The sequence below is a fragment of the Leopardus geoffroyi genome, chromosome E1, assembly GCF_018350155.1.
Source record: "Leopardus geoffroyi isolate Oge1 chromosome E1, O.geoffroyi_Oge1_pat1.0, whole genome shotgun sequence".
NCBI lineage: Eukaryota > Metazoa > Chordata > Mammalia > Carnivora > Felidae > Leopardus > Leopardus geoffroyi.
This window is the reverse complement of record NC_059330.1, coordinates 11,536,309-11,563,847: the sequence shown is the minus strand read 5'-3', so window position 1 is coordinate 11,563,847 and position 27,539 is coordinate 11,536,309. Positions and strand designations below refer to the sequence as shown.

Genomic DNA, 27,539 nt, shown 5'->3' with positions numbered 1-27,539 from the left:
GAGGGAGACACAGAACCCGAACCAGGCTCCAGGCTCCCAGCTGTCAGCACAGAGCCTGACGCGGGGCTCGAGCCCACGGACCGCGAGATCGTGACCTGAGCCGAAGTCGGACGCCTAACCGACTGAGCCACCCAGGCGCCCCCAAAACCACTTTTTTTTTTTAACGTTTATTTATTTTTGAGACAGAGAGAGACAGAGCATGAACGGGGGAGGGGCAGAGAGAGAGGGAGACACAGAATCGGAAGCAGGCTCCAGGCTCTGAGCCATCAGCCCAGAGCCCGACGCGGGTCTCGAACTCACGGACCGTGAGCTGAAGTCGGATGCTTAACCGACTGAGCCACCCAGGCGCCCCCAAAACCACTTTTAAAGAGTGAATTGTATAGTATGTGGATCGTATCTCACTTGAAATATATATATATATACATATACATATATATATACATATATATATACATATATATATATATATATATATATATATATATATATATATATATATATTTTAGCGCATACTAGGACTTCTAACCAAAATAGATGCCCACAGAGAAGAGTGGAAGGAAATATTAACAGGAATTGTCACAGGGTGAGGGGGATTCGGGGTTTTGTTTTGTTTTGTTTTGTTTTTCCTTTCTACTTTTGTATACTTTCCAGCTTTCAAAATTGAAAGTAGGTATTTCCTTCTAAGAAATAAATGCTTTGTGATGTGGGAGGTGGGCAGGGGATTGATGGGGAGGGCTGGGCCTCTGTCCGCTGGGCTTTCACGTGACAGGTTTGGAGCAGGAGAGCGCTTGTCCGGGCCCCCAGCTCTGACCTTCTGGGATTCCATTCCTGCTCACATGGCCTTGGTCAAGTCACAGGACAAGAGCTCCCAGCCTCCTCCCCCAACTAGTGTCTGAGCCGCCCGCGTGCCGTCTCCACCCAGAGACCTCCTTCTTTCCCTTGCACGCCTTCAGCCACGGGTCGCTCACCACCTCCCAAGGCAGTTCACTCATTCCATTTCTGGGCAGCTCTGCCTGTTAGCAAGCTCTTCCTTATATGGAGGTGAAATCTGTCTTCCTGTTGCTTCTACTTCTCCTAAGCTCCCTCTCTGAGCCCCAGCGTCTGGGTCTGCAGCACCGGGCCTCCGGGCCCCTTGCTTGGTTGTGGGGTGGGGGGTGGTCGTGAAGGGATTTGGGGACTAGCAGCCCAGAGCACATGTCAGTGGTCACTCAGCACGGGGGACAAAGTGCGGGGGGGCCTTCGCCCCGGCAGCACAGCCAAGTAGGATTTCCGAATTAAATGTCCAGACCACCACCGTGAAATTGAGACTTGATACTTATCCCAGCGATCGAGAACTCCCATCTCTCCGTAGACCAGGAGGGACTAATAGCCTCCAGAGCTGGCATTTTTCAAGGGTTCGCGATGAGGCAAACCCCATAATGACTTTCACGTGCTCATTTCCATGCCTCCTCAACACAGAACCCAGGCCCTGCCAGTGTCCCATTTTAAAGGTGAAAAAACCTGAGGCACATCACGCGAAGCAGCTGGGTGTGAGTCCCTCGTCACGCGTTTCGGGAGTGGTGTGGACTGTCTAAGAAAGTTGACCGCAGTCCTCCGCACCACAAAAATGTATGGAAACAGGGCCGGGGGGACGTCATACTTGTGGCTGGCTGGACCTGGCTCTTGGTCCTGTCAGTCTGTCTGGTGAAAGCCCCTTGTAGCTGCCTCGTCTCGGGGGCCGGGCTGGGGAGGGTTCTCCTGGTCTTGGACGGTGGACCATGTGCCAAATTTAGGGAGAAAGATTACAGCTTTTAGAAGGTTGCTTTCCGGCCCATAACCCCACCCCACCCCCCCGCCCCCACCATGAGGCAATAAGCAGGAGCAGAGAAGCATCACCTCTCTTCCCAGCTGTGGCGACTGTGGCCCAGAGAGGGTGCACAGCTGCCCAGAGACACACAGCCAAGGTGTGGCAGGACCGGACTTGCACCGGGGAGGGCAGAGGCAGCCCTTTTCCTGGTTTAAGGTGTGTGGGGAGGATGGGAGCCACGATTGCATCACCCGGTAACTCTCCTGGAGGTCAGAACCCAGGCAGGCGTGCAAAGCCGGGGGTTCGACTCCTTTCCTCCACACTCGTGCCCGGGCTGGACTGCTCTGAGTCGGGCCCCGGATGGAACAGGTGAATGAGAACGGCTCCCGAGACAGGACAGTGGTTCAGGCTCCACCCAAAGCCACTCAGACCTCGTGCTCTCCCGTCTGCACATCTCCAAAATGGGCTAAGGACGCCTCCCTCAGAGGATTTCTGGGAGGATTCCACACGGGTGCTTGGCAGAGTCAACACCCCTCCCCGCCCGCCACCCCTGCCCCGTGGCACAGTCACCTGGGTTCCGCCGGGGAATTTGGGGATGAAGCCAAACTGGGAGGAAAAGCATTAGAACAATAATCCCCTCCTCCTCCCACCCCTCCCTCCTCCCCTCCTTGCCCTCCCCTCCGGCGCCCCTCCTCCTCCTCCTCATACACTCATGTGGTAAAAAATTCACACCGCACAATTAGCATCCCTCCCACCCCTACCCTCCTTTTTGATCAGCAGTTTCTTCTCCATCCTTCCAGAGGCAATCTGTGCAGATTCAGGCACCCCCTGAAAAGGGCTTTCCATTTGAATGTTCCTGGGGACTCACCCACCCTGGGAGAAGCTGAGCAGGGCCTGGGTCTCTTGTCACATTCCCACAGCTGACAGGTGGAGGTGACAGGGCTGGGTTGTCCCCTAGGAGCGAGGGAGTTGGCCTACTTGTGCCAAAGACAGAGGGCATGCCGTAGCCAGCCCAGGTCCAGGCGGGACGAGGTCAGGAGGACTTCGGGGGTCCTCACCTGGCTGGGGTCAGGAACTGGAGGCCGGGAGAAGCCCCGGGGCAGCATCCCCAGTGCCACCAGGCAGAGGGAGGGCGCAGGCCCACAGAGCTCTCGGTTGAGCCAGGAAGGGGCTGGAGGGGCACCTGAGGAGTGGTTGAGCCACCTAGAGTGACCCATCTGTCTCTGGGGTCCCCATCCCTAGAGACTGCGGGGTCAGGGAACAAATGACGTGTGGAGGCAGGTGTGCCTACGCACTCTTACACAGAGGAGTCTCTGTGTGTCCTTACGTGTGCACTGTGTCACTTTTACACGGGTACATTTGTGTAGGTCCCTGCAATACACGTCCTCGCATGCATACGAGCACATGCGTGTCTCTGATTTTGTGACTGTGCATACACACGGACGTGTGTGCCTGTGTCTTTCCACCTAGGAGACCCTGTGTGTTTGTGCACATCCTGGCCCCCCTCCCCGTCTGCTGTGTGACATGGGGCAGGCCCTCTGTGTAGAAAATGGCATCCACGACCCCCCTGAATTTGGAGGAGGGAGTAATCCTTGGGCTCTTGCTGGGTTCTCTTCCCCCGGGGGGCAGAGGAAGCTGCTGGGGCTCAGGGTAGGTTCCACATGCTCTTGGAAGGAGAGGAAGAGGAGGGAGCTGTTGTCATTCCCATTCTTGGGTACCTGGGGAGCCGCTGGGCCCGGGCCAGAGGAGCCGTGCGGCTCGGCGCAAAGGGGCAGGGACAGTCCGTGTGTGCGTGTATCTGGTTCCATGGCTTTGCTTTACATCCATGTGCTGGTACCTGTGCATCTCGGGCTCCGTGTGTCTTTGCAGGTGAGTTTTGGTGTGGGAGCGTCTCAGGGGCTGGGCTGCCGGGTCTGACTGTGTGTGTCAGTCTGTCAGATCCTGAGTATGTCTGTGTGTTTGTCTGGCCTGCTCGCTCTGGCCCAGGCAGGCTTCCCGCTCCGCGCCAGTGAATTCTACTTGGGGAAAGTGTCAGTGGCCTCGGGTCCCCCCCCCCCCTCTTGGTCACCGCCTGACCCTGAGGTCTCGGCGTGGGCCATGTACGGGGTTGATGGTGCTTCTTACCACGGCTCTGTGCTGGGCCCCTTCCGTCTTCCCACATGGTCCCCAGTGGCCTGGGGGAATGTGTGCACAGGATGGTCCCCAGAATGGCAGAGGGCCTCTGCCAGCATCGGGGTTCAGGCTCAGGCTGGGACTGGGGCCCCAGGTCTATCCTCAGCAAGAGCCAGATGTTGGTCTGCGGCTAGGGACTATGGCTGAGGTCAGAAGCCCATTCATGGCAGAGGGCAAGGGTCAGTCTGTGGCTGGAGTTGGGGCAGGAGGCTCACACTGACTGGGGTCAAGGGTCCAATGTGGCTGTGGCTAAGGGTCGGTCGGTGGCTGGGTCAGGGGGCCATCTGTGTTGACGTCGAGGACCGGATAGGACTCCCAGCCCCTTGGCGGCTCCCTCACCGTAAAGACAGGTTTGAGCCCTGGGCTGCAGCTGCTTGAGAGGTGGGGGCTCAGAGGCAAGAAGGTTCACATGGCTCCCAGCCAGGCCACATGTGCGAGGAATTGGTGGCATTGGTCACAGCTGGGAACGAAGAGCTGTCCTCCAGACGCAGGACTGACTGCTCAGGAGAACATGTGGCAGGGGCAGGCAGTCCCCAGGCTGAGGGGATGCTGCCTGGCGGACCTGGTGCCCTCCCCTCCCTTCATCCCTGTTGCCCTGTCATCCCTTCTCCCCTCTCCCCTTCATTTGCTCTGGCACCCTCCACACACTTCCTGCTCCTCAGCCGTCTGCCTTCCCCTGTCCCTCCTCTGTCTGTCTAACCGTCTGTCCCGTCCGGCCCGCCTCTTTTTCCCCACTGACTCCCCACACAGCCCTGCTGCGGCCTCCGCCCTCTGACTGCAGGGCCTCGCCACCTCCTCCGAGCTCAGGGATACAAGCCCAGCACCTTCTAGCGCACTCAGATGCTGAGAAAGGGAGGTGACTGCCCCCGGGGGTCAGGCACCAGCCTGGATCGCCCCGGGACATGGAGGCTGTAGGGGCTACGGGGTGAGAGAGAGTGTGCGCCCCCCTGCACAGCGTTCCTCCTCTGGGGCCCACACCCAGTGAAGGGTAGCCCATAGCGGGTGGGCCTGCCCCGTCTGAGCCTGAAGCTGTGTGACCTCATCTGGTGGCCTCCCACAGCCTAGTAAAGAAGGATGGACAGACAGACAGATGGCAGAGAAAGCCACAGACAGCAGAGATCAAAGGTCGTGCTGATCAAAGGCAGGAAATGGTTTGGTGTCTGCAGAGCCCGATGGGCAGACCAGCCCAAGGCAGATTGTGAAGGACTTGCCCCCTGCCCCCAGGGCTTTCTCCTGCCCCGACTGGGGCCGAACCCGAATAAGGAGACCCCAGACCCTCCTCTGCCCCGCACTGCCTTCCCTGAGATTTGGGGCAGGGGGCATACCAAGTGTTTGGAATGTTCTGAGAGTTTAAGAGGACTTGGATGTTTATGATCCTGGCCCCCCACCCCCAGAAGCTGAACCGCCCAAGTGCTTTGCTTTCAAAGAAAAACATCTTCTCAAGTGTTTTTGCTCTCGGTCTCACATGGTGGCCCAGCTCTTAGGAAGTGCCAGGTGGGTAGAGGGTTTTGGCGGGGGACAGAAAGTAACAGGGCTGGAATTGCTCAGTGACCACGAGGGCAGGGGGTCTGTCTGTTTTGTGCATTGTCGTCTCCCCTGTTCCCCCCAACAATGGCACTTGGTGGGCACTCCAGAAATGCACCCTGGAGCAGAGATTTGCGGAGTGGGTCTCACTCGGTTGGCCTGCGAGAACAGCAGTGGCCACAAGGGAGGGAAGGCCAAGCGGGCCCTCGGGCTGCGGCCCTGGACTGATGTGTTCCCGAAAAGGGGAAACTGAGGCTTGGAGTGACAATGACTCGGCAGGGCGCTACTCCTAGTACATCTGATAAAAACGGGGCCTCCTCAGCTATCTACTCTGACACACTGGCATGAAGTTCATTAACCTGTCAGATGGGGCGGGTTTGTGCCTTCCCTAAGGAAGTGCCCTCCCCCTAGCCTGGGGCACCTGCCCCAGACCACTCTGCCAGCAGGCCTGGCTGCTCCGTCTGTCCGTCTGGTTCCTCAGGCCAGATGCACCAGCTAGTCCTGTTAGCCCCGCCTCCAAAATAAAGGCAGAATTCTGTGCCGTCTTGGCTCTCCACGATCCGCACCCTGGCCAGGCCCTGTCCTCGTCCACCTGGACCTCTGGCCTCCCTGCTCCTGCCCTGCCCGCATGTCTGTTGTCTTCGCGGCTGCTGGGGATACTAGCAGGAAGGCCCTCAAAGAGATCGTGTCCCACTTCTGCTCAGAACATTGCAGAGACACCTCTCCTCACTCCCTATAAAAGCCAAAGTTCTTACAAAGGTATATAGGGTCCTGTGGTGTGGCTTCTGTCCCCTCTCTGTCCCCATCTGTTCCCACTTGCCCCATGGCTCACTCAGCTCCAGCCACACCAGCCTGTGCTGTTCCATGAAAATTCTCACCCTGCTTCTGCCCCAGGACCTTTGCACTAGCTGTTCCCTCTGCCTGCACAGCTTTTCCCCCGACATAGCTGCACGCCCTACTATCTCAGTCTTTCAAGTCTGTTCTCAAATGTTTTTAAGTGCAAGTTCCCTGACCACCCAACGTGAAAACACAGCCCTTCCCCAGATGCTCCCAGTCCCCTTCCCTGGCTTTATTTATTTTTCCGCCTAAGTGTAACATACTATATAATTTACCCATTCATTCTGTTTCTTGTCTGACTCATGACCACAAAGAACAGAAGCTTTGTCTTGTTCCTTGCTCTGAATGCTCAACACATAGAACAGTGCCTAGAACATAGTAGGTGCTCAGTAAACATTGGCCAGGCAAATGGATGAGTACTTCTGCTACACTCAAGTTCTGTGACCTTGGACAAGTCAATTGTTTGGACTTCAGAGACCCCATCTTTGAAATGGTGACTGATGTGAGGGAAAGGTAGAGATTTGAAACCTGACTCTCTATAAATATGTATAAGATAGATGTTGCAATCTGCCTGGCCCACCTCTGACCCGGGGCCTGCAGACTTGCGTGTCCTCTCCTCAGAGAGCCATGGCATCTCAAAGCCAGGAGGGCCTGGGGGTTACCAGATCAGGGCTGAGCTTGAATGAGACTTCGGTGTCTCAGTGGCACCCGCCTAGCCTGGTAGGTGGAGTCTAGGCCCCTCTTCTCTGCCTGGTTGTGCCCACCTGGGTGGCCCTTGGCTAACCCCTGTCCCTGGTGGCCCGTCAGTGAGCCTAACATCTGGCAGCTCCACTCACCCCATTGCCTGTTCTCCCCAGGCCCCTGCCTGGCGTCTCCTCCCTGGCTCCTGTTTATTATTTAACACTGGAATGGTATTTGGACACACACTTTGCAGGAAAGCAGCTCTATCCAGATTGCACTGGGCAAACAAAGGGCTGACCTGTCCAGGCCAGGCTCTCCTGAGCACAGCCGCACCTCCCCAGGAAGCATCTGGCCCTTTGACACCCGTGAGCACTCCCACCACTCCCACCGTGGCCCATAAAACTCTCCTGCCAGCCAAGCATGAGGGGGTCCCCCTCCCTACTGAGCCTGGGGAAGGACTCATGTGAGTCAGTGAGCAGTGGAGTCAGACCCCTGGCCGGAGCAGGGAACCTGCCAGATAGACAGCCTGCCCGGCCAGTCATTCCCTCAGCATTTATGAAGTACCTGCTACGTGCTGGGTACTACCACCATGATCCCATGGTCACGATCCCATGATCCACCCCCCCCAACCAGTGGGGTCTGATGGAACAGGCGAGGGTTCGGGGGCCATGTAGACCTAAGTTTGAACCTTGACACTGTCTCTCCTTCATTCGTTCATTTGCTAAATGCATACTGAGCACCTGCTCTGTGCCAGGCAGAGGTGAGCAAGGTTTCTCTAGAAACTAATAGTCCAGTAGGGATCAGATTGTCTTCCTGTGTGTTCTTGATGCATCCTGAGATGGCTCTCAGCCTGGGTGTCTCCTCTCAGAGATGAGTAGGTCCCCACTTGAGGGATTGTCTTGGTGACCCTGTGTGACAACACTTGTAGAAGGGCTCTGGTCAGGTTGGGGGTTTCCAACCCCGCCCCCCCGGCAGATGTGAATCTGGACCCCTCTTCTACACTGCCCCCAGAATGACAGAGAGACCCCTGGGACAGATGAAGGGCTCTGCTCTCCTTTGGGACAAGCCATCCCCCCACCGTGTTATTCCTCCAAACCCTTAGGACGTGTGCCCAGATTCCAGAATGGGTGAAGAGTACTCACTGAGTGACCTCGGATGAGTCATGTGATGCATCTTGCCCTGATGTTCTCCATCCCCTTCCCCCATTCTTCTCCAAGGGGGCTATTGGTTCAAAGAAGAGAAAGCCCTGGGCTGGGATAGGCTCCCAAGAAGGCGGCTTGGGTCAACCTCATTCATTCATTCACTCGTTCACTCATTTCTTCATTCAACACCTACTGAATGTGTGTCAGCCTCCATTCTAGGTACAGAGGGTACACGGCGAGCGCACAGACAAAAATAACTGCAAAACACTTAAATAAACAAAGTATATGGTAATTAGAAGGTGGGGAAGAGCACTGCAGCCAGAGGGATAAGCAAGTGCAAAGGCCCTGAGGTAAGAGTGTGTCTGGTGAATTCAAGGACCATCTAGAAGACAAAGTAGTGGGTCAGGGGGAGGGGCATGAGGCCAGAGAGGTAGTGGGGGCCTGACTGTGTGGGATTTCATCAGAGACTGTGAGGACTTTTACTTCACTCTGAAACCAGAGAGGGGAGGGGAGCCTGTCCCTCCCCTCCTGATAAAGGGGGCACACGCTACCACCCTCACACCCTACCTGCCAATCTTGACCTTGTGGGTGGCTGTACGGAGGAGGTGGCTGAGTCAGATGTGACAGGGACAGTCTGAGGCTGAGGGGTCAGGCAGCACTATGATAGGGGTTTGCAGGCCAGTCTGCAGCTAGGTTGGTGATCCCCAGCAGGGATTTGGGGTGGGTTTTTTTTTTTTTTCAATGTTTATTTATTTTTGGGACAGAGAGAGACAGAGCATGAACGGGGGAGGGGCAGAGAGAGAGGGAGACACAGAATCGGAAACAGGCTCCAGGCTCTGAGCCATCAGCCCAGAGCCTGACGCGGGGCTCGAACTCACGGACCGCGAGATCGTGACCTGTCTGAAGTCGGACGCTTAACCGACTGCGCCACCCAGGCGCCCCTGGGGTGGGTTTTTTTTTTTGTCTAATGTTGCCTTTCCGCAGCCTCAGGACTGAGAACCCTGGTTCCCAAGGCCAGATCATTGAAGATAGGGGCTAAGTAGCCTGGGTTCTACAGATGGGAAGACCAGAGCTGCCCAGGGCTTGCCGGCTGGGAGTGGGTGCCCCCGGTTGCCTTCTTTGTTTTTGCTGCATCCTTACCACGTGAGCTAGGGGTCAGCCCAGAGGGCACATTAGGGTCCATTTCTGGGAGTGAGGCTGGCTCTTTGCCCCTGGGCAGATGCACCCAGCAGTCTGGGGAGCCTGTAAGACGTTCCAGGCCAGTGACCACTGTCGAGCCTGGCTATAAGCTGTTGATTCCTAGGCAGGGGAAAGAGCATGTACAAAGGCCCTGGGCACTTGGACTGGTTAGGTCTGGGCTAGGGCCCAGGAATCTGTGCTTTTGGTTTCCCACTTGACGCTGTACCAATGGTAGGTTTGGGAGTGACTATTCAAGCCACTGGGGTACTGGTGGCCTCTGTGCCATCAGGCCCTAAGCCTGCACAGCCCTTAGCCAAAGACCTGGACACACAGCAATCCATGAAACCCCTTCTAGTCCCCATTCCTCCCTCCCCTCCCCCCAGCCTACAGGAGGCTGGGCCTTAAGAAGAGCTCAAGCAGTGGCAGTTGCCTGCCACTGCCCTCTCTAAGGAGCCACCAGACCTCAGGGAGGGCCGGCAGGGTGGGGAGAAGGCTCCCCACACCCAGTTGGCTCATAATTGCTGCGGGAGTAGAGTGTAGGATGTATGGAGAGGTTAGTAGGGGCAGGGTGGGGGTTAATAGAGGAAGTCGGGCAATCACTGAACAGCAAAACCTAAGTGTGATAGAGGTCGTGGGTGCACTCCTCCCCGCTTGGCAGAACAGAGAGGGGCCCCGAGCGGGGAGCATCGGTGGGGGGCCAAGGAAAGCAAGACAAGCAAGACTGGCAAGCAGGAGAGAGAGTGGAGAGAGCCGGGTCTGACACGTCGGTGTGATCCCTGGCGCGATAATTGGGTGAACGGACGATAGGTCGGACACGTGTCTGGATGGAAGGGTGGGTAGAAGGAGAGACGGATAGATGAATGAATGAATGGCTGCGTGGGCGGTGAGCAGCCTGGCGAGGGGCGGGCCAGGCGAGCGCTCAATCACAGCCCCGGGGCGCTGGCGTCCGCCTGCTAAACTCAGAACCCGCCCCCCCCCCCCACCCCGCTACGGCGGCCCCTCCCGGGGCGTGTAATTCCGTGCCCCCGGGGCCCTGGAGCTGCTCCCCGAGGCGGCTCCCGGACTGGGGCTTAGAGGCGCTGCGCCACCGCGCCACCGCCCCGGGGCTCCACGCGACAGCCTGAAGCGCGCGGGCTGGGCTGCCTCTCCGCCGCGGGGGGGAACCTGGAGGTGCGGTCCCGCCTCGAGGCCCCGGCCCCGCTCTCCTTTGTCTTGGCCCAGTCCTCTGCCGTCTCCAGGCTGCCGCCCGCCTCTTCAGGCAGCCCTCGCCGCGCACTTGTGAGCTGCTCCGGATCTCCAGAGTCTCAGTTCCCACTGCCCCCACCAGCCCATAGGCGTCTCCCCCGCCCAGCAGGGTCCCCCAAACCCAGTGCCTCTAGGACCGCGGAGCCGGCAAGTACCAGGATCTCCAAGCTGCGTTTCTGGTGCGGAGGTGGGGGGGGGGGGGCGCGAGATGAAGGCCCCCTCGTCTCCGCCTTCTCTACCCGCCCCCCCTCCGCCACTACTCGTCGCGCTGCGCCCCGACCCCAGCGCAGCCTGTTCGCTCCTTAAACGGCTCTTCTGCGGCGGTGCCATCGTCGACACCACGCGGAGCCCCCCTCCTGACCCCCGCGCCCGCCAGGCCTCAGACCCGCACGCAGAACACAGCCCTACGCAGCCACACACAAGACCGCCTGCAGACGCACACCACAGCCTCACGTCGACCCACAGCCCTGCACAGGCGTACTGCCCCCTCCACGCGCAGACCCACAGCCCCAACAACCGCAATCCCACTCGCAAACAAACCCACACAGACACACAACAGCCCTGAGGCACACTCGGGCCCACGCAGACACAATCCTGTACACACAGCCCCTCGGATACATGCAGCCCCACATGGGCGCAGTCCCACCCACGCAGTCACAGAACCCTCCATAAACGATCGCACACAAACACAACTCCACGCAGGCACCGCATCACTCAGTTCCTCCGAGGCCCAGCAAGACACTCGCAAGCTCGTAGCCAGACCCCCAAACCCCGTGACATTCACACGTCGGGCAGACCAGAAATACACGGCCACACCGACACACACACACGGACCTAACCGCGCAGCCAAGAGCTCACCCACGGGCTCGTAAGTCACTAGAAAAATATTAAAGCGTTTCCCTCCCTCCCCTTCCATCTCTGACACACGCGCGCGTGCGCGCGCGCGCACACACACACACACACACACACACACACACACACACATACAGACACTCACCCCCACCCCCGGTCCCTAAGCGCCTTGGAGCCTCCTAGCCGGTGACCCCGAGCCCCCGCGGTGAGAGCCGCGGGAGCGTCTCCCCGGCGCCCCCTCCTCCCGCTCCCTACCCGAGCTCACCACTCCTCCCCTCGCCTTCTCCCTCCCTGCCCCCTCCTCCTCCTCCCCCTCCCCCGCGTCTGGGGCGCGGGCTGCGCGCAGCCAAGCCCCCTCGTCGCGCGCCCCTCCCCGCGCGCACCCCGAGCCCGCATCGCGCTTGCAGAGTGGATGCGGCCACGGGGCGGTCTCTAATTACCTCCTGTCCTCCGGTGGCCCGTGAATAATGGCTACTGAGGGCGCTCGCAGGGGCTGCTGAGAAGGAAACGCGGGGCGCGAGAGGCGCGGCGCGCGCGGGAGCGCGAGGGAGAAAGGAGCGAGCCCGGTGCCGCCGCGAGCGGCGGGCGGAGAGAAAGGAATCGTGCGAGCGCTCACATTTTTTTCTCCCAAGGATCTCATCTGGCCGCCGCGTTCTGGAAGAGGCGAGGGGGAGAGCGCGCGCGAGAGGAGGAGGAGAGAGACGGCGCGGGGAAGGGGAGACGGCGAGACGCGCAGCGCCGGCGCCCGGGAGATCCAGGAGGAACCCGCAGGTATTGTTGGCGGCAGAGCTTTGTGTCTTCGGGGGGCCGTTCCGGGGCGCGAGGGCTCCCGGAGCCCCCGGGACGCCGCCGCGCTCAGACCTGCCCCAAACCCGGGGCTGCCGGCGCTGGTGGCCGCCGGCCGCGGGCACCCCTCCCGACGCGCCGCGATCTTGGCTGGAGTTGCAGATTTGCCTGTTTGGGGGTTTTCCACGCTGGTTGAGGGAATCGGTCTCAGGAGAAGGAATTTCTTTCTTTCCTTTTTTGTTTGTTTCTTTTTCTTTTCTTTTTTTTCTTTCTTTTGTGTGTGTGTGTGTGTGTGTGTGTGGCCGCAGTTCGGTTGTGTTGGGGACTTCCCCCTCCCCTTTCTTCCACAATACATTGGTGAGAGGTCTTGGCGACTGTGGCACTGGTGGACGACAGGGGGCTGAGATGGCGGGGCTGGTGGCCGCGGATGGGAAGGTGAGGGACGCCAGAGACGAAGGAGTTTTGCTCAAGTTCGCAGTTTGCGCGCTGGAGCCGGTCAGGCCGGGGAGGGCCGTCTGCGCACCCTGTCCTGCTCCAGGCAACCGGTGGGAAACTTCCCGAGAGCGCTGCCTCCCCGGGGACTCGGCGCCCCCGACGCCTCCGGGCGCTTCCTCCGGCCGCCGCGGCCCCTCCTTGCCGCCTGCGAGCGCTTAAGGTCGCGCTCTCCCCACCCCCGCCTTCCTCCCTCCCCCGGCAGCTTCCGGATCTGGACAGAGCTGGAGGAGCAGCTTCAAACACTTCCCCTGGAGACCCCTCCCCACTCCCCGCGCCGGAGCCTGCCACACAGGCCCCCCTGCCCTGCACCCCCGCCTCACGCGCGCCTGAGTGGCCAGGCTGACAATGAAATCTCGCGCCTTGCCGTCGGGGGTGGGGGTCGTAGCTGGGTCTCTCTGGGGGCTGGTGACCCGGAGCAGGGGGAGGGGGAGGGAGGACTTCTTGGGGGAGGGGCTTGTTTGGGTTAGAGACGTTGACGTCGGATGGATGGTGCTGTGCTGGGGGAGGGGGCGGGGGTAAGGTGGGGTTCTCGGCCCGGCCGGGGGTCGTGGATAATGCCCCTCTTGGATTTGTTGATTGGCTGGTGACTTCAGGCACGTCGGACGCCCCCCGCCCCAACCTCAACCTCCTCCCTGCAACTCGGCCTCCTCCCCTCCCCGTACAATGCGGGCCTCAGAGGTGATCCCGAGGGTGATTTTGTGTGTGTGTGTGTGTGTGTGTGTGTGTGTGTGTGTGTGTGTGAGAGAGAGAGAGAGAGAGAGAGAGTGACGGAGTGTTTGTCTCCTGCGATCCACAGCAGACGCCGCTCCGGTGACCCGGAGATCCGGACGCCTCGCTCCCTCCCTGGGGGGGGGGGGGGAGGGGGGAGGGGAAGAAAGGGGGAGGGGAGTGGTGGGAACTTCTCCTTTTCCCACTGGGGCCATGGGAGGGGAGTTCTAGACCGGAGAATTTCTGGGGACCGCAGGCCTGTGAGGGTGTGCTCAACGCAAAGTAGGGGTCTTGGGGTCAGAAGCTTCTCCTCACTCCAAGCGCCCAGATCCTTTTGCTCTGGGGGGGAAGGTGTGGATCGGGTGAAAGGCTAGTTGGAACAGGACTAGGGGCCGAGAAGAGTCCATGGAAATCTGCCTCAGTTGATTCCCAGGCGAGCTTCCTGGGCTCCTCCTTCTCTTCCCGGAGTAGGGAGGCCCTGGGACCCCAGGCTGGCAACCCAGGCCAGGGAAAGAAACCCTTCTGCCTAGTTACAGAGAGGACTCCTGGGCGTGGTGGAGGAGGCACCTTGGGTGGGGGCGCGGGGGGGGGGGGGTGGCAGACTGTTTTCAGGCTGTTCTGTGGCTTGGTTCAGGAATATCAAGAGTTAACCCTTCCCAGAAATCTGTCAGCCCCCACACAGCAGGGACACACTGTGGGACCCTTTGACGTGCTAACAGCGTGACACTGGCTGACAGGAGCTAGCAGATTCCATACTCTGCTTCCCTTCTCAGCAGCCTCAGGCAGCGGGACAGGGCCTGGCTGGGTGGTGCCTTGTTCAAGGGAAGCAGAAATCAGAGCCCAGGGAGGGTACAGCAGCCAGGTAGCCACCATGCGCCAGGGTGGGAACTTGAAGTAGAATCACCATGTGGGCTAAGGGGTTGGTCTTTGCCCTCCTCCCCACCTTGACCCTTAAACCACCCACAGCTGGATGGTTGGCGGTTAAGGGTGAGTTTCTGACCCGTGGGCTGGGCTATGAGATCCTAGGAGCTGAGGGCAGGCCTGGCTGAGGCTGGGGGAGGCAGGGCTGAAACCTGCAAGATTGATTTCTGCTCCCTACCCCCCAGGGCCCCATTATGGGGGAGTGCCTTGGTCTAGCTGTCTCCCTACCCACCCCCCCACCCCCGCCCACGCATTTGTTTCCTGCAGGTGAGAAGTATTCCCTGCAGATCTTAGAGCCCTGGGCCTGGCACACCATGGGCACTCCGCTTTGGCTGGACAAACACAGGAGTGAATGAATCAATTTTGAATGAATGAATACATGAATGAAAGGGGAAAGTTTCTCAATAGCAGACATGTAGTCATTAAAAAAAAAAAAAAACCTTTTCAATATATACACATTTTACAATATGGTTCAGAGAACCGTCTGAAATCTAGAGAAAGAAACAAGGTTACTGACAGTGGGCTACGACAATGTTAATATTTTGATGTTCTTTACAGACTTGGTGGTTGGTTTGTTTTTTTTAAAAGACTTTGTAGCCATTCTCTGTATTCAGATGTATATCCTGCTTTCTTGGTTGGCCCTAACAGGAGCCTTTTCCTGTTTTGTAACCAACTGTTCATAAACACCGTGGTTAATATCTTCAGGCTTTTCCAATCGGGTGGATGTACCATCATTTACTTACTATTCCCCTTTTGTTCAACGTTCCGGATGCTCCTGATGCACGAGGTAGTGAATATATTTTGCACAGAGCACTTTTTTGTGATGTTTAAGATGATTTCCTCAAAATGACGTTGCTGTTGCTGAAGATTCCGACATTTCTGCAGTGGAAGAAATGGGCTTCTCGTTTTCCCAGAAGTGGGGCACTATTCCCCTTCCTTCCTCACAACCTAGAACCTTCTGTCAGAACTGAAAAGAGCCTGGGCAGTGAATCACCTGTCTGAGCCCCCTCCTTTGACAGAGGAGGAAACCGGGGGCCCAGAGAGGGGAAGTGAGTCCCAAGGTCACACAGCAGTCGCTGGGCCTTGCAGCAGCCAGGAACCAACTAGTGATCTGTCATTTTGGTTTCTACGTGTGGGAAGAGTTCCCAGGGATCTTTTAGGCTGACCTTGTCCCATTTCAAAGATTGCAGGGGTGGGGGCACTGAGAATCCAAGAGAGGAGGAGCCCCCAGCTTGCCCCTGGCATCAATGGCCAGCTGGAGCAACAGATAGGCTCCTAAGCCTGTCACATACTTTCTGTGTCACATACACTGGCCCTGCCCACAGGATCTGGAGTCACCAAAGTTGCTAGCCTGTGGTTGGCCAGCCGGGGGCTCCCGTGTTGCCCCTCCTCAAAACTCCTCCTCGCTCTCTGCCATCCGTTTTCCAGAAGGAGAAGTCGAGGATCCAAAGCAGGTGCAGTGAGAGGAGTGGGGCTCCTGTCAGAGGATCCCAGTGGTCGTGCCCTTACCCCTGTGCCTTGGCTTACTTGTCCAAAGACCAAGCTCTGGGTCTGTTCAGGAGCTGGGGGGGGGGGGGGGGCAGGTGTTGGCACAGATATCCACTGTGGGGGAGTGGGGAACGACCAGCCACATCTTCAACTTGTTTGGATCTTAGATTGACCTCAGGAGAGCCCCTGGGGAGGAAGGGGGAGGAGGGGGAAAGGGGGGAGAGAAAGGAACTGAAGGGGAGATCAGTGAGGGAGGGATTAGAAAAGAGGGAGGGGAGCTCAGGAAGGAGGAGAATGAAAATGAAGAGAAGAAGAGGGCACCCAGAGGACAGACTGGGGGACATCACTCCCAGGGCAGGTGTCAGGGCTAGCCAGCGCTGGACCGCCAGGAAAAGGCTGGATGTTCTGGGGCGGGCTCTGTGAGGGCTGAGTGAAACAGCTGTTAGCCGGGCTCTGGGATCAGAAGGATCCAGACCAGGTGCGTGGCAGGGAAGCAAGACCTGGGAGGCTTCTGTTCCTGGGTTTCCCTGCAGGGCAGGTGGCGGGGCACCAGGGAGGGGGCTGGGGCAATGGGCACTCCTAGGGGACAAGGCGATTGTGGCTCTGACTTCCTATCGAAGGATAGGAACCTTCTGTTTCCCCACTGCCAGCACACCAGCTGGCCACCGAGGTTCAGAACAACCCTCCCATGAGCGTCGGTTATTTGGGCATTTCTGTGGTGCATCTCTGTGCTTGGACATGTCCCCGTGCGTGTGTACACATCCACGCATGCCTGTGTGTGCATGTCTGTGTGTCTGATCCTATTTGTATGGGGGTGGGTTTGCCTGCCAGCCTCTGCGTGTGTGTGTGTGTGTGTGTGTGTGTGTGTGCCATGTCTGTCTGCCTTGGACCCTATTTGTGTGTTTTTTAAGGGGTCTGTGTGTCTTCCAGCTTGGGCACGTGTGCATGCACGCACGTCTGTGTGTGTGTGTGCGAATCTGTGTGTAGCCCTGTGTGTGCCATGTCCGTGGGTGTGTGCATATGTCTCTGAGTCTCTGATCCCATTTGTGCATTTCCGGCGGGGGGAGAGCGTGCCCCTGAGCTTGGGCACGTGCATGTTTGTCTGTGTGTGAGCACACACTTTCCTCCTAATGGCCCCAAGAGGGATCCAGGCAGCAGGCTTTTGTGCTGCTTTCAAGGTTGCGGCTGGGTGGGTGAAGGGGGGGGGGGGGGGGCGGCCTTCAACTGGGAACGGGGGGAGGCAAAAGAAAATCTTAAAAGACCGTCTTCCCTCTGGTCTCCAAGGAGATCAGCCTGTGAAATGATCCGCACGTTAATTAAAAACGATTATATCCTGATTGAGCCATTCCTGCTCACATCCCCCGGCCGGGAAAAGCTGAGACTGAGGCCAGAGGATGCAGAATGGGGCAGGTCTGGCTGCAGGGCGCAGCCCAAGGGAGGGGAGCCCGCCTGGGGAGGGGGCACTGAGTGGCCGGGTGTTGGAATTATATGCCCAAGACAGATTTGAGCTTCTCCTTTGAATTTTAAAGACCACCACCCCGCCCCGCTCCTCCCCTCCCCCCCCCCCCGCCCCCACCTCCCAAGGTGGTGCTCTCCGAGGTCCTGGGAGCTGGTTGGCAGGATCCCAGACTTCATGGATTCCCCACTCGTGTGCTAGACACTGGCCTTGTCGTTAACACAGATCCTGAAAGTCACTATTCATGGTTCAGGTTTTACAGAGAAGTGACATGCTTGAGGTCACGGAGTCAGAAGTTAGGGACCCCAGGCTGGACCCAGTTCTCTGACCCTAAGCTCCAGACCCCACTTCCGAGCTCCCAGCTGCCCCTGTCTCTCATGATTAGGGATCCTCCCTCTGTAGGACCCTGGGACGCTGAGGTGTCAGTGACAGGCCTTCTTATCCTTCGTTGGCATCCTGAGATTGTTCCTTTCTCATCCAAGCTGCACAGGGCATAGGGCTGTGGTGTCCATTCGTGTGGGGAGCCAGATGACTCCCTGGCCCTGGGCAGCTCTGGTCTGTCTCTTGTCACTTGTGCCATCCTGGGCAGGGCCTCTTCCTCCTCCCTCCCACTGTCCCCCGTGAGATGGCTGACACTATGACACCAGACCAGCCACAGGTGCTCCTCAGTGCCTGCTGGATACTGTGTACCCATAGTCCTGGGTATCTGCCACCAAGACCTTTCTGGAAAAAACCTGGGCCTGGTCACACTTTGCCTTACCTGGTTATCTCGCCCCCAGTCAGCCTTGGAAAGACTACCGTCGTAGAAAGTAGTCATAATAATAATAAACCAGGTGACCCTCAGCTTACACCCCAGAATTAAGTGTTGCCCTGGTTCATAAGTGCTAGGTGCTTCGGTAAACCCTTTTTAGCTCAGCATTTGTGGGGGCCCAACTGTCCACAGGCATGGCCCACCTGCCCTATCCCTTCTTGTTCCACACACTTGTGCCCCTAGGCCCAGCTTCTCTGAGAGGAGGAGACCCTTCTTTAGGTCAGCCACACCCAAAAGCACAGGAGAACATTGGCCTCAGGCAAGGACTTTTCTCTTCACTGAGCCTTGGTTTCCCCTTTGGGCAGTGGGGATCATGGCTTTTTCCGGACCGGACTGTCAGAAAAGTAAAGAAAACCAGGTCAGGTTTGTTCAAACGTCTAGCAGCATCGGGACGCACAGAGGGCCTCATTAAGCATTCATCTGTCCATTCAGGGCATCTGTGTGTTAGCACGACAGGGGCCTTGGGTTTGCTGGCTTGTAGGGTGGGAGACATGTTGTATTCCATGCTTTCTAGGAGACAGTCTGGGGTTGAGGTGACTGTCATGTCAGTAGAAACCTTCAGGGAGCCAAGAATCTCACTGGACACCCCCTGCAGGTGCATTATCAAAGATAGTGTCTGTGAAAAGGGAGGGGATGTTCCTCCTGAGCCAAGTTCCACATTCTAAGGGGGACCTTGACCAAGGGGAGGGTTCTGAGATCAGAAATGATGTCATGGGGAGTTAGAGGGGCAGATGGGACCCAAAAAAGTCAGCATCCACCTGTTCCCAAGGTCAGACTTGGAAGAGAGGCACGCAGATGTCACTCATCGCACAAAAAACATTTTGAGCTGAAGCAGGCGGAGACACTATGCCTACCCCAGGTCATCCCTTGCAAGGTGCCACCTCCCAGGAGCACTTTGACCCATAGGGTGCCTGCTTTCCCAAAAAATATCCGCTTCTTGCCTTTCTCAGGGCCTGAGATGCCTCCTTTCGTCACTGCCAAAGGGTCAAAACATTGAAAGTTCTGCTTAAAATGCAAACCTATTACCTTGCAGGAGTGATCAGAAGCTGAACTCATGTTTGCATAATGTGGGGGCCAGCAACCTCGAAGTCCCACAGGGCCAGTGGGCAAAGCTAATGAGGATGTGAGGGCTGTCTGGCCTTCGTGGGGCTCAGCAGCTCAGCTCTGCCAGGGTGGCCTGTGGGGATGCAGCCCAGGGTGCCTGTCACCTACCTTCTTAGGAAGCAGGATTGCGATGTTTACATGACATCTCCTGGTTTGTGTCTGTTGTCACCTGATCCAGCAACCCACCTGTGGCCAAATTCAGACACCACCCCCCTCCCCCAACCAGGCTGCCAGTCTGGAGCCTCTTGGCTTAATAGCTGTTATCCAGGAGGCACTATATCCGCCCTCTGTGCCTGGCCTTGAACCTCAGTCTGCAGGGCCCTGAAAACCGTGCACAGGGCCAGCCTCGTGCACATCCCACACTCGCCCTGGCCCTTGTTAGTGGTCTTAGAAGTGAGGGTATGGGAGCGTGGAGATCACACACAGGGGTGCTGGGACCCGAGTGGAACAGGTCGGCCTGACCCTGTCCGTGTGGCTCACCGTGGCCTGACCCAGTCTTGTACATGCATGACTTGAGTTCCCACAGCTGCTGCCATTGACGGGGCTCAGCGGGGGGGGGGAAGGGGTTGGGTTGGGGAGGGACAGCAGGCATCTGGTGGGAGCCTGGTTTATAGGTCGAGTTTCATTTCCTACAATCCTTCATTCGGCGGATGTTTGCTGACAACCCAGAGAGGCACATTCAGGCCATGTCCAGGGAGAGTCAGGGTGGACCTCCCAGTGGAGGAAACAAGGGCCCTGGGTCTGAAAGGGGGAGCATTTGACCACAGGAGGGACTGTCACTATACAGCCTGCCAGGAAGCCCAGAGGCACAAAAGGGCCAGGAGAGCTCTAGAAAGACAGGGGTGGGGGGGAGGCAAGGAGGCAGAGAGGCAGGAGTGGAGGCTGAAAAGGAGTCTGGGGCCTTGACCGTGGTGAAGGGTTTTACCCCGAAGGCGGTGGGAAAAGAAGGCTGTTCCAGGCAGGGAACACAGCTGGAGTCAGGGCTCGAATGAGCCAAGGAGGAGAAAAGCCAGGGATGATCAGAAAAGGACCCGGTGGGGCTGTGAGTCCTTTGGCCGGCCGGCCCGTTCTCCTTTCAGAGCCTCTGTCCTCCCTCAGCACTGAGGCCTCCAGTTCCAAGTGCTGGGGCCTGAACTGGAGGAGAGCATCCTCCCTCCTTGGACGGAGCCTTCGCCGACCCGCTGCCGAATTCCTGCCTCAGTTTGGAGCAGCTCCGCCCAGCCCTGCGGCGTCTTGAGTCTTGGGAGGGATGATTACCTCTCGCTGGGGAAAGAGGTGGATGTCCTCGGGGACCAGTAATTAAAGCCCAGCAGATTGTAATTCCCTAAAAAAGAAGGCGCAGCACAGAGAGAGAGGAGTGGTACCCAGGGCCCCAGGGAGGACAGGAGGAGGAGCAGCATGGGGGATGCGGGCCGCACAGGGTCGGGGGTGATAATACCTGAAATCCTATTATTCAGAATGTTCTCTCAGTGAGGCCTCCCCAGTGCTGGGTTCTGAGCTCTTGGTTATTTCCCGTCTTCACTCCCATTTCACGGGGTGAAGGAGGGAAAGGTCCCACCGTCCCCATTCCACAGATGAAGAAACTGAGGCTTGGAGAAGTCAGGCAACTCTGGTTCAAGGCCCCTCTGGCCTAGTAAGAAGCCGGGGACGAACCCAGGGCTGTGTCTGAGCATGGTCCTCCTTGCTGGGTATTTGTGGCGCGGAGGGCACTGCCCAACCAACCCCAGGGGAGGCCCAGCGGGGCACCCCTCCTGACACTCCCCAAGTTTGGAGTCTCCTGTCTAGGGGAGGAGCAAGGGGATCATGCGTCCCACTGCGGTGACTGAAAGGAGTCTGTCATCCAGGGCTGACACTGTCATTCAGTTACTCACCTGCTCTGTGATGCGAGGCGAGAGCCGCTTCCCCCTGGTCATCTCCTCATCTGTAAAAGGCTCGGATTATCTTAAGGTTCCTTGTAGCCCAAACAGCTGGATTGGCCAGTAGGGCAAATTCTGACAGCGGAGGTAAGTAACCTTTGAGAATTTTGCGCCCTCGGAGCCCTTTGTGATGTTAAGGGGCTTCAGCTTTTGCATGCTGGAGGGAGGCCGGCTCTGTTATCATCCCCGTGTGTCACAAAAGCACACAGAGGCTCAAAGAGGTCCCTGCTGCTCTGGGGAGAGCCCTCTCCTAGAAAATTAAGACCTACTTTCCACAGTCCTGCTGCCCAGCCCTAACTCCCCTTCTGCCCTCTTCCAGGGAGAGGTAGAGAGACCAGGGCCTGAGAACCCAGACCAGAAACTGTTGGCTGTGTGATGCCCTCAGATGGGTGCTGTTTGAGCAGCGCATAGTTTAAAAAAAATTTTTTTCAATGTTTATTTATTTTTTGAAAGAGAGAGAGAGAGAGAGAGACAGAGCATGAGCGGGATAGGGGCACAGAGAGAGAGAGACACAGAATCTGAAGCAGGCTCCAGGCTCCAAGCTGACAGCACAGAGCCCGACGTGGGGCCCGAACCCATGAACCACGAGATCACGACCTGAGCTGAAGCTGGACGCTTACCGACTGAGCCACCCAGGTGCCCCGTCCAGCACACCAGTTGAAAATATAACATGAGATTTCACGTGAAAATCCTACTTTTTGCTTCTCTGAAACTAGAAACCCACCTATGCCCACGGGGTGCTAAAGGCAAAGCTGAGATGGGCTGCCACCTTCTGCCCGGCCCTGTGCAGTCCTCACCCCCCACCTCCATCCTGCCTGGCCCTCTGTTCCCATCCTGGCCCCTGGCTCTCACTTGTCTTGGGTAGATTACATCTTTGAACCTCACCTGTAAAATGTCAGAACCAAGGAACTGATTTCAAACTGTGTCTTGAAGTGTTTTCCAGAAATTCTCCAGGCAGGGGGAAAAAAAAAAAAAAGGAAAGGGTGCCCCACGTGGGGGGACCTCCTGGAGAAAAACAAGGAGGTGCAAAAAGGCTCAGAGTAGTACTTGAGGAGAAGCATCGAACTCTCCTTGCCTGTTATCGCCGCGCTTGGGGGGGGGCCTGGACACAGACACCCATTGGACTCTTCTGGTTCCATAGCATGGTTCATTCACTGCGGTCACTCATATGGCCCTCACAGCACCCCTGGTAGAGCACCATTGTGGGGGCTTTTATTCTCATGTTTACTGGACAGAGAGAAGTGGAGGGCAGAGAGGTGAAGTGACATGCCCTGGGTCCCAGCGAGGGCGGGATTCTGACAAGGGCCCTGTTCTTGACTGCTGGCCCAGTGCTCGTTCTGATCTAAGCTACTGTAAAAATTGGCTCTTAGGTGAGCTGCTTTTTCCTGTGCATTTTAAAAAATGCTCTTTTAGTTAATATGCGGGAGGGATTTCGATGTTCTCGTACATAACCTTTTGCTGAAGCGACACCGTGCGATAAAAGGGTCCCAGGAGAGCTGGTGTAATTTGGGCTGTGAGGGACAGAGAATACCAATGCAGAAGCCTCTCCAGAAAGCCCGCTGCTCCTGGGAACTGGGATATGGGGGGGGGGGGGGGGGCAGCCCTCTCACCTCACCACGCCGAGGCCAGGCCCTGAGCTGTCTCCCAACTTGGACCCTGGGACCATGTGTTCATCCAGATCATGCTTGACTATTTGGCTATTTTTATTCCCTCACAGTTTTGAGTGAAGGTCTCAGTTCCTACAGGAGGAGGTCAAGGTAGAGAGGAACAGAGCATCCAGAACACAAAGAGCCTAAGAGTGGGGTGGTGGCTATGGGACAGACCCAAAAGCCCCATTTGTAGGCAAGAGCTGGCCAGTTGGCGGGGAGGTAGACAAAGGGGCCCATGCTGAGGGCAGATTGAAGGGCACCTTCAAGGTCTTTTCAGCATTTGCCCTTGGTCCCAAAGGATCCAAAAAGGGGGCTTGGGAGGTTCCAGTTAATTGAGGCTGATTCTAAATCGGGAGGCTTAATAAATGGTAATTATCATCCTGTGGGAGCAGACCAGAGCTCCCAATGCTGCCAGGAACAGAGATCATGGATCCAGGGCCCCTTTCCCCTCCCACACCTAGAGGCTCAGAGCTTCCACCCGCAGAGGGGTCCGGGACCTGGTGCAGACCAGGGGCCACCCCCTCCTTCCTGTGTGTGGGTCCCAGGCATGAAGGTGTATTGCATCCCTGCCTGTGTGTCTGCACGTGACATCTTTAGACACTGAGGCACATCGCGTGTCTGCATATGTACGAGTGTGCATGCACGCACGTGAGTGTGCATACGCATGTGCTGGTACCGGGCCACCCTCCGCTCAGCCACCTCCAGGCCCCCTTCCTTCCCCACCCGTCAAGGGACAGAGAGAAGAGACTCTCCCGTGTAGAATCTCAGCAGGGCATGGACTTTGCGACTCTGGAAAGCAGTGCCCTGTGGACAGAGGTGACCGTGCAAGGTTTTGGTTCCACCCAAAGAGGGACTTCTGTCATGTAGAGTGTCATTTAGCAGAGGTGGCCTGGGGGGGGGGGGGGTGGCTGCTCCAAGGGGAAGGGAGTGTCCCCTCTCAGCAGGTTTGCAAGCAGATGCCGAACATGTACTTTCCTGTCTTTTGCAGTCCCTTCTAAGCCCAAGTCCTGGCGCCGTGAATCCCCTCCCCCCACACCCCTCCACCCCCACCCCCACCCCCACCAACCCCCCTCCCCTTGCTGGCACGCATCAGTCACTGAGGCCGCTGCTCCGTCTTGCCAACCCAGACTGGTCTGAGGGACTGGCAGAGGGCTTCTGCCCCTTGGTGTCCCCAGAACTTGGCTCAGAGAGCCCCAGGGAATGTGGATGAGGAGGATAGCTGTCAGTGTGTGTGTGTGTGTGTGCATTTGCATGTGTTCTGTACACTTGAATGAGCAGGGCTGCAAGTGTTGAGTGTGGATCTCCATGTAGAGAGTGTGTAATGTGTGTGGCTCTGAGGGATGGGAGGTGGGCTGAGGGTGTTTCCGTGCACTGTAGGTATTGACCATCAAGTGTGCATGTGGGCCAGTGGATATGCTTGTGACCGGGTGTGGGGGGGGGGGGCGGGGGCTGTGTCCCGCCAACTCCTTCCTGGTTCATTTCTTCCCACCCCAGGTCCCTATCACCACCCTTGCCCCCAGATCAGATCCTCAGGGGCTCCCAGCCACCCCAAACCCTAACCATCCTCACCCCCATTGATGGGGACCTTGACACCTGCCAGCCCAGGTCTTGACTTCATCCTGGCTTCTAGCACAATAGCAGGCCCAGCATGGGGCTGAGAGATCCCAGGGGGCATCCCATAGGGACAGGGGGGGAGGAGGAGGAAGAGGAGGCGTCCGGTTCACTGCTCAGCCCCTCCCCAGAAGGTCCTGAAGGATGTGGGTTTCTGTGTTTCTGCAGCCTCTGGGCCACACAGGGAGGGAGGCCTTTCTGGGGCTACCACTGGCATTTCTAGATGCAAACCGGAACATTTCCAGAGATGGAATGTTTTTAGAACGTGAGACCTGGCACTTCTGGAGACAGGATGAGGACGTTTCTAGAGATAAGATGGAAAGCATTTCTGGAGGAGGGACAGGTGTGAGGATGACATGGGGGCATTTTGAGAAACGAAGTCTGAACATTTCTGGAGATAGGGGAGGGCATTTTCTGGAGTAAAGACAAAGCCTTTCTGGATTCCAAACATTGCTAGAGATGAAACGTTTCTGGAAATGGACTATTTCTAGAGATCAACTGTAGTACCTCTGGAAATGGAGTGTTTTTGAAGATGATGCAGGAGTATTTCTGGGAATAAAATAGGGCATTTCTGGATTTGAGGTATTTTTGGAGCTGAAATGGAACATCTCTAGAGATGGGATGTGATATTTCTGGAAGTGGAACATTCTCGGAGCTAAGTTGGAGCCTTTATAGAGAGCACTGGCATTTATGGAGATGGATTACATTTGAAGATGAGAGAGGATTTCTGGAGATCAGATGGAATGTTTCTGGAGATGGAACATTCTGGAGATGGAATGTTCTGGAGCTGGGAATTTCTGGATTCAAACCAAGCGTTTCTGGAGAGGAAATGTGTCATTCTCAGAAAAGGATCAAAGATGGGATATTTCTGGAGATGGTGTTTTCTGGAGATGAGAGGGCCGTTGCTAAAGCTGGCTGTTTGCCTCTTGGAGTAGTAAATGGGAGAGGGTCTCCTGGGGGTGGGGGGGCAGGAACGCCCCCCTACCTGTGCAGGAGATGGGCCTGAGGTCCGGAGGGGAGGCCCTTGCCCAAGCCCACTCCTCCTGTGAGTGGCAGAGCAGCCCTTCTGGGGACCTTTCCAGAGCCACCCCCTCCCTCAGGCTTGTGCTGGAATCCTCCCCCAAGGGAAGCTAGAACCCTCTCAGTTCTGTTCTTGGGGTCCCCACCCCGATCCTGGTGGGGCCCTGGCAGTCTCCAGGCTCACTGCAGGAACAGGCAGTGACTGAATGGTTAAATTTAATTTAATTCCATTTCTTTGGAGCCATCTGAGGCTTACTCCCCAGCCCCCTCTGCCAGGAGCCTCCACCCTCTCTGGAGCCAATATCCCCACCACCCCCCTACCTTGGAGCAGCCCTGAGGTTGGCCTTGCTTCAGCAGAAGGGAAAGAGGGGTACAAGGCTGAACACCGGTGAAGGTCCAGGTCCCTCCCTGCTCAGGCCCAGACTGACCGTGGGGGTGCCAGGCTACCGCCCCCCACCCCCCGCCCCAGCCCCGACTCCCAGGAAGCGGCTATTGAGGCCTGTCAGCACTTGAGCCGGCCTGGAGCCCCGGAGTAATTATTTCTCTTCCTTAATTGAAATTTCAGCCTCAGTGATCCTGCCTCAGAAGTGTGAGGTGGGGGAGGGTGGGGAGCCCCCTTCCCTGCCCCCAGTGCCAGCCTCCATGCCCCAAACGCTGGTGGCGGGCATGGGGTGGAGGGCCGCAGCTCAGGGAGATGAGGGTTAGGGTTAGTTACGGCCACACTGCAGTTAAAAAGCTGACCCTTTCACCTGACGGTTTGGGCGAAGGTCGAGGGGCGGAGGGCGGCTGGCCTGAGGCAGGTGTACAGTTGGGGGCAGCCACGCTGGGGGGGTTCTGAGCCAGGGTAGCAGAAGGGAGTGGGCTTCCAGGGGCGCCCCTGCCTCCTCCCGGATCTGGCAGGGATCTGAGGGGGTGGCCTGGGGGGCTGTGACTCCGGCCCAGCAGGCCATGATGGCGGCAGAGGCCCAGTTCCTGGTTCAGGGCTGGGTGAGGCAGCTGGCCTGGTGGGGTGGGGTGGGCTGTGGCTGGTGGGGGCAGCTGAGGAGGCTGTTTTCCCAGCTGCGGTCAGGCTGGGCGGAGCATCCGGGCTGGGCGCTGGGTCACCACACACACACACACACACACACACACCCTCTTTCCCTCTCTCTCTTTTCCTCTCTCTCTCTCTCTCCCCCTACCCTCCTCCCTTTCTCCCTCTCCCTCTCTGTCTACCTGGGTGGTCCCTGCCACCCCACAGGGCCTGAGGCCTGTCTGCTGGTGGAAACGGAGGACTCTAGGGGCCAGCCAGGAAAAGCCATGGGCTCCAGACAGGCCAAGAGCCCACCCCTCCTGAGCTTCTGAGAGGCGGCTCTGAGGGGCTCGGGCTAAATGCAGAGGCTCCCAGCAGCTTCTACCCACAACTGCCCAGACTCAGGCCAGTGTTCCCATCACAAGGGAGCAACTGTGGTCACCCTCCCCACCCCACCCCCAGCCCCTGGTGCTTGCCCTCAGGGTCTCAGTCTTCCCCAACTGGGAAATGGGGTTTGTGGTCAGCTTTGTGGGAGTTTTCAGGGCTGAAATGCCTGCCAGGTGCTCAACGAACACTGTAAGCACAGGCTGTTCTTCGCGCTGTTGTTATTAATAAATGTGCCTAAGCCTGAGCAGGCCCAGGCCAGCCCCCCGCAGGTAGTAGGAGCTCAGGGAATGGCAGCAGCTGTCATCACGGTTGTTACCGGGAGGGTGTTTTCCCGGCACCCAGAAATGTCCGTCAGGGAGCTCCCGGCCTGGGGCCTTCTCTGCCCCTGGGTGGGCAGGTTTTGTGACCAGGGAGACTAAGGCCTTTGGGAGTCAGGACAGGGTGGGGACAGAGAGCAGGAGATGGCTGCCTCCTCTGTGCACAAGGCTCACACACACACACACACACACACACACACACAGGGCATCACACATCATCCATTAAGAGCTCCTGGAAAACCCACTGAGGGAAGAGCCCTGCTCAGCAAGGCCATGTCACTGCAGCTTGCCTGGCCCCTGGGTCGCAGAAGCTCACAGCCCATCTTCAGTGGGGAGCGGGCTACCACTGGCCTCCGAGGACAAGAGGGACGGAGGGAGCTGGATGGAGGGGACAGGTCAGCTCCAGCAGCTGAGAAAGGGGGCTGAAGAAGGCAGCGCCTACG

At 57.6% G+C, this 27,539-nt stretch overlaps 1 protein-coding gene across 1 annotated transcript in view; it reads left to right on the top strand.

The window, feature by feature from the left end:
- The window catches only part of RAI1 (retinoic acid induced 1), a 121,078-nt gene that overhangs the window by 27,374 nt on the left and 66,165 nt on the right, over nt 1-27,539 (top strand). Inside the window, exon 2 of the mRNA XM_045487607.1 lies at nt 12,051-12,189. The gene's annotated coding sequence lies outside the window, so the exon portion shown is untranslated. The remainder of the gene's footprint in view (nt 1-12,050; nt 12,190-27,539) is intronic.